The 10000-nt window shown below is 39.8% G+C and overlaps 1 protein-coding gene and 1 long non-coding RNA gene across 2 annotated transcripts in view; both read left to right on the top strand.

The window, feature by feature from the left end:
- Window positions 1-10000, top strand: part of ppargc1b (peroxisome proliferator-activated receptor gamma, coactivator 1 beta) — a 115362-nt gene that overhangs the window by 35120 nt on the left and 70242 nt on the right. The window lies entirely within an intron of this gene.
- Window positions 7054-7671, top strand: LOC129162927 (uncharacterized). The gene is made up of 3 exons (XR_008562926.2): window positions 7054-7191; window positions 7266-7334; window positions 7441-7671. It is a non-coding gene; the product is annotated as an uncharacterized lncRNA (long non-coding RNA).

The raw sequence follows: 10000 nt of genomic DNA, 5'->3' as shown, positions 1-10000 counted from the left end.
GCCATCATGGAGGGCTGTGTAGTTTGGGCTTGTACCGTTGGCTAGCCTCCTGTATATCTGGGCCAAGCTCATTGTTCTGAGCCCTGGGGATGAGAAACACATTCTCATCCATCAGACTTTGACAAAAACCAAAGCTTCAGGAAAATAGTTTCAAATAAATGTTGTAACACACTGAATGTTCACTCTACTACATTTTTTTGGGAAATGCTTCTAATACATACTTCAAGTAGAAAAATTCCCAAAACACAAGATATATATATATGTGTGTATATATATATATATATATATATATATATATATATATATATATATATATATATATATATATATATATATATATATATATGTATATATATATCGCTTAGAAATATTACATTTGTACAAGCAGAAGCACAGCCATCTTAAACCAAATCAAAACAGAATCAGTCACATTTTATGCCCAACAAGGACGATGATTCCTAGAAGTGTGTGCCTAACCTGAGATTTTCCCCAACCAGATTTCCATGAATAGCTCTTCTGAAGAGATGAAACCCATCAGTAGAGCTATTCATTGGAAATATCAACAATAATGTTGAGGCATGATGTTTTGCACAAGCTAAGTGTCAGCAGTGGTTTTTGGCAGAACGCTGAAAGTAATTCCAATGAGAAAATCTTGAGCAATAGATGCAACCGTAATAAGTCCATCTATAAAGAACAAACACATTTCATTAAGTGGGCTTTTATGTAAAAGGGGCATATAAACATGTAATCACCAGAAGAACAATTTCTTTCTCTTGGAAACAGTTCAAAGCTGAAACTGTTCTGTTGCAAGTGCTAAAGTTTGATTTTAGCGAGTGTGAATCATTTTAGCTAACATGGGCCAAATGATCATCATCAAACTGAATATATTTGAAACATTCTGCTCATGTTTGAAGCAGAAAATAACCTTTCTCTTATGTTACTTCACACATGGTGAATGTAGAGCAATATTGCAAGAAAAAACACACCTTTTGCAGCCTGACACATTTAGTATTCGCAAAAATAATCATTCAAGGCTGACCTTCAGAGCCATATAGTAAGACCTTGGTGTGGAATACTAACGGCTTCTGGGGTCTATAAATAAATGAGGGACACAAAGAGACGGGATTACACAGCTGTAAGCAGAATTCAATAATACTCAGTGTAGTTCTGTTTCTTTTGGTCGGTTATTCTTGCAGGTATAGCAGGCGGCTCTCCAGAGGGCAGAGGCAGGTTTCACTGCGCCGGCTGCATACAATATTTATAGCTGCACTGTTTCCATGCTAAGCTCTCACATGTTGTGCTGCATAGCGGCATATGCTGCATTCACCGCCACCATGTGTCCTTCAGACAAGAGGCTGTGCGCCCTTCGTGACTGCTGCATATCAGCAGATATGGACGGCAGAGGAGGGAGGAGTGGCCAAATGAATGGAGGTGATGGGGTGACTGGGGAAAAACGGCACAGAGGAGAGCAAAGTGGAGAGACGAGAGGAGGGACAGCAAAAACTAGGGCAAAGTGGAGAGGGTCACCATAAAGAAAAGCATGAAGCTCTGAAATTGGTGGTAGGGTGCAAAAGGAATGAAGAGTATTATGGAGCTCAGAGTGGGTGAAGATCAAGTAAATTTTGTGGTTTGATGCAAATCTTAGTCTAATTGTCCAATTGACCATGAGACCTCGAATGTATGCTTTTTCAGTTTGAGAAGGTCCACTTGGTTCCTCTGCAGTCAGCAAATTTTATAAGAAAAAAAACCCAGCTTACTATATTTTTATGCCTCTTAATGACGTTCTAACATAGTATATCTAAAATTATAATGTGGAGATAAAAAATAACCATGAAGAAAAGAATAAAGTGGTAACACGTTTTTGGAACATTCGGCTGTCTGGTGTGACAGGTTATCCGCTCAATAACATCAGAGAAGAAGAAACAGCCAGCTGCTACCACTTAAAATTTAGGACAAACTAACAGAGTCTCAAACAGAAAAACAAAATTTGAAGTCATGAACAACAAAAGATGTTTGGACCTAGAAAACGGCGACTGGTGTTTAGGGCTATCTCGTTTCCTCTGGCAATGTGGGTTTCGGTGGACACAGATCCAGAGAAGTTACCCGAGGGGAGGGGTGAATGTTCTGTGATTGTTTTTGTGTTAAAAACCTAGCTTGTTTGCAGATTTGCTATAACAGCTTTAAACTGCTAATACTAGTTGAGACCAAAGACACAAAAAATGTCAGGAAAAAGTAAAACAGAGACCAAGTTACATGAACTACAGCAAATTACTTTTGAGGATTTCTGTCTGCATAGTTTCTTCCACATTGACAATCTGGTGCATTATTGCCACCTATTGGACTGGAGTTTAAGTGCTAGACCTCTGACATAAATGCTGGTTTGCATTTCACACAACATTTTTGGAATAGAAGCATCTTGACAGGATTCCAACAGATTTGACAGCTTACACACAGAAATTTAATTCAAGCCTTTGCAAAAGAAAACAGAGAAAGCAAGTGTTAAAATAAGGTTTTAACCCAGAGTTGCTTTCAGATAAGAAATAAGGGAAGTGGGGAGGAAAGAAAGGATGCAGGAAAAAGAATGGAATGGAACTGAGAGAGAAAGAAAGAATAGTTGAAATGAAGATAGCTTAAAAAGGAGCACAGATGGTTAACTTAGATGCAGTAGATGAGAAAGGAAAGGAAAGGAGCATTGAAATGAGAGGAAGAGCATTAGGTAAGAGAGAAAGATAGAGAGAAGGGTCTTGATTCATCACTTAATGTGTTTTCTTCCTTTTCTTTGGAGCACAGTGGCTGGGAAGGCCTTCCTCGGTGCATTTGAATGCAGAGCAAGCTCCGTTTTTGTCAGAGCAGTTGGCCTCCTCTCCCACTCCTTCTTTTTTCACACGTTCAGTCTCCATGTGTGTGCCCACATGGGGATGGTATCACGCGAGTGTGTGCTCCCGTGTGTGTGTGTGTGTGTGGTTCAACCGAGGACGGCTTGTGCGGCTGCGTCAACCTCCTTTTTCTCTGCCACTCCAATTTCAGCAATTGAGACAATTCACAGATTTGAATGAGCGCTGGGGTGATTATTTGTGTTTATGCATGTGCGTGTTTTGCACATGCAGTCCTGCCATGCTAACCATCTCCAAGGAGACGAAGGAAGCGTGAGGAACAGCCGGCATGGTGTAGTAACCCAAGAAACGTCACTCGCTTTGTGTGTGAGTTTTTGGGTTTACTGAGAGCCAGCCTTTACCTGTTGCTACTCAATAACTCTGAGTAGTGTTGTCGAAAAATCGATACCTAGATATAAATCGATGCTAAAAGTGGTATCTAAATTAGATATTCCATCCCTGTGGTATCGATATTATGGACTATTATACACAGCCTTCTTCAAGTACACCGACACGCACGACAGCCAGATGCCGGAAAGCAACCTCCGCCTCCCAGACAAACAGAAGAAGAAGACGGCGCATGGCTACATTGCAATTTCCCACGCGAGTTGTCTCCGATCCAAGTTTTGTCTGCCAAATAAATATACAAAAACATAAACAGCGAATTTGGGAGGCGCTTCACAGTCCATCTTAATTAGCATACCAAGTCCGACACGTAGTTGTATATTCACACTTATGTGCTTAAAGGAAAACTCCCGTTTATTGCAACCCGGACTTAATTTCTAGCATGCAGTACGTTTGTTTACTCACACTGACAACTTTGGTGCTACTTGGATTCCCCGGGGTATTTAGATCCATCGGCGAATCGCCATCAGTGTATATCCATATAACGGGTGCGGACAGGAACCCATGGTGCAGCCTCGAAATAAGACATTATCTGCACCAAAACATCTCAATGTCGAAAGGTTTTGTTAGGAATCATTAACATGATCCCCCTGTTCGTTTGGAGCGGGTCTGGGATTTCTAGGAGTAAACAGACTAGCTGTGGCTAATTAACCGGCGCTTTTATTGACGTCACTGCCATGCGCCAATCTGTTTTTATTAAGATTACCGGTAGATGTACCTTTGTCCTACTGTGGAGAAATTTGTTTTCTCCCTTTATTGACCAACAGAGTTGTTCAAAAGTACAGAACAAAACATATGGCATTCCATCTTATGACAAAAATGCACCTTAAACAGAGTTTAAGCAGCAAAACATCACTCTGCAAATAGTGTATATATAGTGAGACAATTCATGATTTAAAGTGTTAACTTTCGCCAGTTTTTGTAGGCACGTTTTAAAAAATGCTGATACTTGACAGGTTTAAGCACTTTATACACTTAATTCTTAACATTTAATTTTTGCAATATAAATTGAGGAATGTTATTTTTTGAATAAACTTATTCAATAAATTGGTGTTTTTAAATAGTATCGAAATCGAGTATCGAGTTTTTTCCCCCAGTATCGAATCGAGTTTGAAATTTTAGTATCGTGACAATCCTAACTCTGAGTATGCATCCTTAATCAAAGTGGAGAGAACTTTGGTCTCAGTGGCATCCCAGCTGTGTCTGGGTGAGAAGGGCTGTCTGGGCTGCCATCCCATAATCTTAGAGAGTGAGATTATGTTACAGCAGCGTGTTAAATTACCATGATCTGTCTGGCTTTCTCATTTATTTATTATATCTGTTCATATTGGCCCCTTGCTCCTAATGTTTCCAATTGATTTTGGCCTCTGTTCTCTGCTTCCTTACATCTTGCCTTCATCCTTTGATGTAGCTCCTTCCTGTTGTCATTTCATTAGTTGACTGTAGTTTGTTTCCATCACCCATGTTTTTTTTCTTATGTCTTTGACTTATAACATGTAGATTGACTCACAGCTTTCTTTCCTCATATGAATAAAGAGGGGTGGACTGAATGTTTACTGTTGTGTATTTAACCTTTAGATTGTTTGAACACAGATGTTTAAACTGAGTCACAGTTTAGCTGTGGTACATTTATTTTGATGGCCATCTGAGTAAAGTGATTTTTATGACATGGTAAATTAATTTTGGACTCAGTTTATTTTCTTCTTTTTTTCTTTATGTCAGTAACTATGCACACAGAAAGCAAAGAAGCCAGACAAGAAGTGTGGATTTAAAATAAGACAAGTAATGAACAAACCGTGATGTGAGCTTTAGGTCAACATATGTCCAAGTTCCTTCATTTTAACCTATGTTAGAATTTAAAACCACATTTACCTTGTTGTTGTTGAATATAGGCAGTTTGGGTGTCTAGTAGCATACCAAAAGTCTGTTGTCTCTGACCTGCTCTCCTGTGTAGATTAGTAACGTTGTAATGGCTGCTCTCGTTTGGTTTAACACGTCATAAAGACACTCTTACATCTGCATGGTCCAACCTGCTTCAGCGCCAGCTTTATATATAAACATTGGTCAGACAATGCTAGCCCAAGCAAATGCTAATGCTAACCTTGGGCTACTGCTAATGTTAGCCTGAGCTACTGCTGTTGGATGATAGGAAAACACGATATTCAGACTTGTGTACCTTTTCAGTGGTGTAGAGGTAGTCCCAGCCGAGGGACCGAGAGATTTGGGTTCAGATCTGGTCAGGTCATACCAAAGACTTAAAAAATATGACCCAACGCCTCCCTGCTTGACACTCAGCTTTAAAGAGCAAGTAACGTCTAAATTAACTTTTTTTTGCTGATGAACTGTATAAATGAGTGTCTAATAGTGCTTTAAATGTGTGTATTCATTATTTTAGCATTTTGGTGCATTTTCTTTAAAAATTAAAAATTCTGCCTAAATACCACAGTATAGCACCACCTTCAGCTTAAAACATAGAATTTGACTCATTTTGAATAAATTTTAGCCAATGGCTAAAGAGTAAGATACTACGTAAACCAGTAGAGTACTACGTAGCAGCTCTGTGTCAAAGTTATAAAAGCAACAAGCATCTCGGCCACACCTTGTGGCGAGTTGGGAGTATGATTTGCAAGCGAGTGTAGGAGGTTAGCCGTAGTTCAGCATTAGCATATAGCGTTAGCATATCCTAGTCTTTAGCATAGCTTTTAGTGTTATAAATACTTATTTAGTGTTAGCTTGGCTGTTGGATATTGTAGTTTAGTTAGTGTTTGGCTGTTAGTGTAATTAGGAAAGTAGTTCAGGTTTAGTGCTCCATATCGTGTTAGTATGGTGAGATGGTGTAGTGTAGTATGGTTGCGGTGGCTCTGTGGGCATTTTATCCGCGATTCTGCATGCCTCCGTTTGAAGAGGGAGGCTGCCCACCGTGGCTCTTCCGTGATTTAGATGCAGCCCACCGACTCTGCTCCCCCACCATGGCGGGCTACAGTCTGAGGTGAGTCAGCTAAATAAAGTTTTAACATCTTCTAAAGACAATTCCCTACCTAAATGCAAAGTCCGAGAGACGTGGTTCACTTCATTTAGCTAGTCAGTCGGTTATTCTGCAACAGTGTCTCTAACTAACGCAGCACTAGTTGACACACAGCATTACAGTGTGAAATCCAGCTTGTGACCCGGTTCTGTAAGGAACTCCGTTCAGGAGGTCGCATTTCAGGCTCTCCACATCATATGTGACTGACTTTTACGTTATAACAACGATCACACACTAGGAATGTTATAAAGCACCTATATAGGGCAGTATCTTTTGTATATTATCTGACTTTATAAACTCCCAACAACAATGTGCTTCTATTTGTTTTTTCAGGCTAAATCTACCCAAGACACTGGCTGTCAGACTGATTTAGCTGCAAGAATGCACTTGTCCAGGCAGACATGAAGCCTTACCGGCGTAGCAAAGGTGAATTATTTTTAATAATCTTCTATGTAAACATTTTATTATTACCTTCTAGTTTTAATTTGTTTTACAGATTATTGTTACATGTGATTTTATGCTCTTTTAAACATTTATAAATGTGCCACTTCTTTGTTTTTGTACATAGCCAGCCAGAATGGAGTTCACAGCCGCAGTGTGTCTGGTGACACGGGGACCATGACGGAAATTCATCTTCCAGAAAGTCCCAGAGCAGCGTCCACACCCCCTGAAAAGACCAAGATGTGAGGTGTCTGCTGTTGATTCCAGCTTCCACCTCAGTGACAGTGCAAGCTCAGTGAACTGGTCAAGGTAAAAAAATTAAAACATTTCTGAATTTTTAAGATATTAACAATTAAATTAGTATGTGATTACATCATGACATCATGAAGGAGGCTACTGATTCTGCCCCTGTGACGCTTGGTGGTGACGTGTGAGCTGATTCACCTGGTAAATAACTTTTACATTAAATATTTTGTTTTTGCTATCAAAAGTAAATTAACTAATAACCTGCATTATTGCAGGACACTCAGCAAAATATGGACTCTACACCATGAGGAAGGCACACGTTAATACTTATAAGAGCACATAAGGTGAGCAATACCACATATTATTGTTTGTCCTGGATTTGTTTTCTTTCTGTATCTCATCATTAGCCTGGCTGATCACCTGATAACTCCTGTCATCTGGTTATGACAGCATGAGGATGTCCTCACACACCTGTAACCTATCAGCTCATCTGGCAGAATAGAGAGAGAAGAGACAACACCACATCTCCTGTTCCTGGAAAGCCTTCAGCCTTCCTTTGATGACTGAGAACCTCCATCAGCTCTGTCTCCTGTCTGCCCACAATTATTATAATAAATATTGTGTTTGACAAGTTTTTTGTGCTGCCAAATATCTCACTTTGATTCCAGTTTTGATATTTTAATGGATATTTATAAATTACATTAATTGAATTATCACATTGTTGCATGTTTAACCAGCTCTATTGTGATGAATTAAACTAGCACCACACTGTTAAAAGCATGTTTAAGTATTTATGGACATGAACAAAAATAGGAAATATATCAATTGAGATTTATTTAATTAATATAACAAATAAGGGGGAAAGAGTCATTGAAAGGCACATTCTTCTGGAAGCTCCTGATCCTGACGACACCAGACCAGCTGCAGACACCAGAGGACCTAGAACCGAGAGAGCAGCTGTTGTTAGTAAATAAAGAAATCAGGGCAGTTTTAGTGGGCTGAACACATTACAGAATAATTTTCTCATGGGGTATTTTCATAACTTTCTATGCAGCAGATTGTAACTTGAGCCCAAGGCTCCTGGAGACCTGCTATCCAGCACGTTTCAGTGGTTTTCCTGCTTTAACAGGTTGGATTAGCTGTTAAGCAGCTCAGCTATTTGTTGCTGATTAAAATCAGGTGTGTTGAAGCAGATAAACCTCTAAAACATGCTGAATACTAGCTCTAGGGCCGTGGAGACAAACCCTGCAGCTAATCCAATGCTATGGCTAACGGCTACTTACCATTCAGAGCTGGTTCTGTTGGGTCAGTTCCGGTAGTTTCAGGCAACTCACAAGCTCAAAACAATAAGGCTCAGGTCCGCTTGTCTCCTCCAAATAGACTTGGTCCCTTTCTTCTCGAGTGTCTGGGTAAGGAGGGGGAGAAACGTCCTCCACTTCTAATGACTGCTCAGAGTGAAGGGAGCTAGCATCGTCTAGTTAGCCGTTGTCTTCGTCACTGCCGCGGCTCCGCCCTCTCGGTCCTCCAGGCAACGCCTACTAATGTTGCATTTTTTAAAATTGATACGTGGGTGGAGTAAGACTCTGAGTGGGAGTTACAACTTCTTTAAGGAGTTGAATTGAAGGGTTAAACCACCAAATAGTTCCCAAACGCAGTCACAGCTGCAGATCACCATTCCTTATTGGGATGGGTCAAAGGTGGAAATGTAGTTTCACCAGTGTGTGATGATGGCTAATGGGACTTTAACCCCACCGTGGTGTCCAGGGTTTAATAACATATGAAGATAATCCAGAATATAATGTAACAGTTGTAATGTGCTGGTTAAAGTAGTTGAAGTTTTGTATTATGATTAGGGCTGAAACGGCAAACATGCTTTCTCGACAATCCTTGTTATTGTGTGAGATAAAAAGTGTAGAAATTAAAACGGACGTGTTATGATAGAGAAATAGCTGGCGAGCCATGTTTGTGCATGCGGTATGAGCGGTTCTGGTGCTGTTTGGGCCGCAGCCACTCGCAGCGCTTCTTAAACAGTTATCCTCCCAGTTTTTGTCTTACTGTGAAGTAAAGTTGAAGTGCTGAAGTTTTGAAAACTAATTTGGAATAAAACTTGAAGAATAACTGGCAAGTGTTTGCTCATTTTAAGAGGTATTTCATATTTTATAACATGCTATTTGATATAATGGTTTACAAACACAAAAGGGTCATTTATTAGAGTACTCGATTAATCGATAAAAGATTTGATAGAGTACTCGATTAAAGAAATATTTGATAGCTGCAACCCTAATTATGATGCCAACTTAGAAGATAAAAGCTGATTTGGTCCTCACAAAAAAAAAAACAATAAATCAAGCTTGAATTGAAAATGAAAATAAAACAAATGGGACGAAACGCATTTTATTCACTATCACTGCTAACAACCACGATCCAACCCTTCTCAAGACAACTTTGCTTTGCTCCTTTCTCTATTAGTTATTATTAATTATTATTATTATTATTATTATTATTATTATTGTTGTCATGTTTCCTCGTGTGTGAACCTGCTGCTAGTCTGGTCTGGGTGAAACCCTCCAGATTTACAGTCCCTCAGATGGGTGTGACGGGACGAATCTGCTGGATGTGACTCTAAACCGTAACCTCACAGGTTCTCACAGAGCTGGTCAGGTGAACTCGAGTGTTGTCTGGGACATGTTGCTGGTAATAAATCTGTCAGAACACCTCAAAACCCTTCCTGTGTATGTGTTGGGGTTGCTATGGTTACGCTCGTCACCCTCAGGTTAATAGAACGTCGACAGCAATACAAACTTGTACTTTTAAAGCTGCTTTTGTGGAGGTGCCTGGTGATCTTTGACCTGGCTGTATCTAAACTGGGAAAGAAAAAGAAAAGTGGGTTGTTATATGGACTTGTCAAAAGAAGACATGGACACTTAAACCAGAGAAAAACAACAGAAGCACACATGTTGTTTGAAAACCGATTTGAAAGATGCTGCACTTAAAGGTTTTTTACTTAAGA

Source organism: Nothobranchius furzeri, chromosome 1, assembly GCF_043380555.1.
Source record: "Nothobranchius furzeri strain GRZ-AD chromosome 1, NfurGRZ-RIMD1, whole genome shotgun sequence".
Taxonomy (NCBI): Eukaryota; Metazoa; Chordata; class Actinopteri; order Cyprinodontiformes; family Nothobranchiidae; genus Nothobranchius; species Nothobranchius furzeri.
The sequence above is the reverse complement of the archived record's forward strand: the minus strand, read 5'-3'. Positions and strand labels throughout refer to the sequence as shown.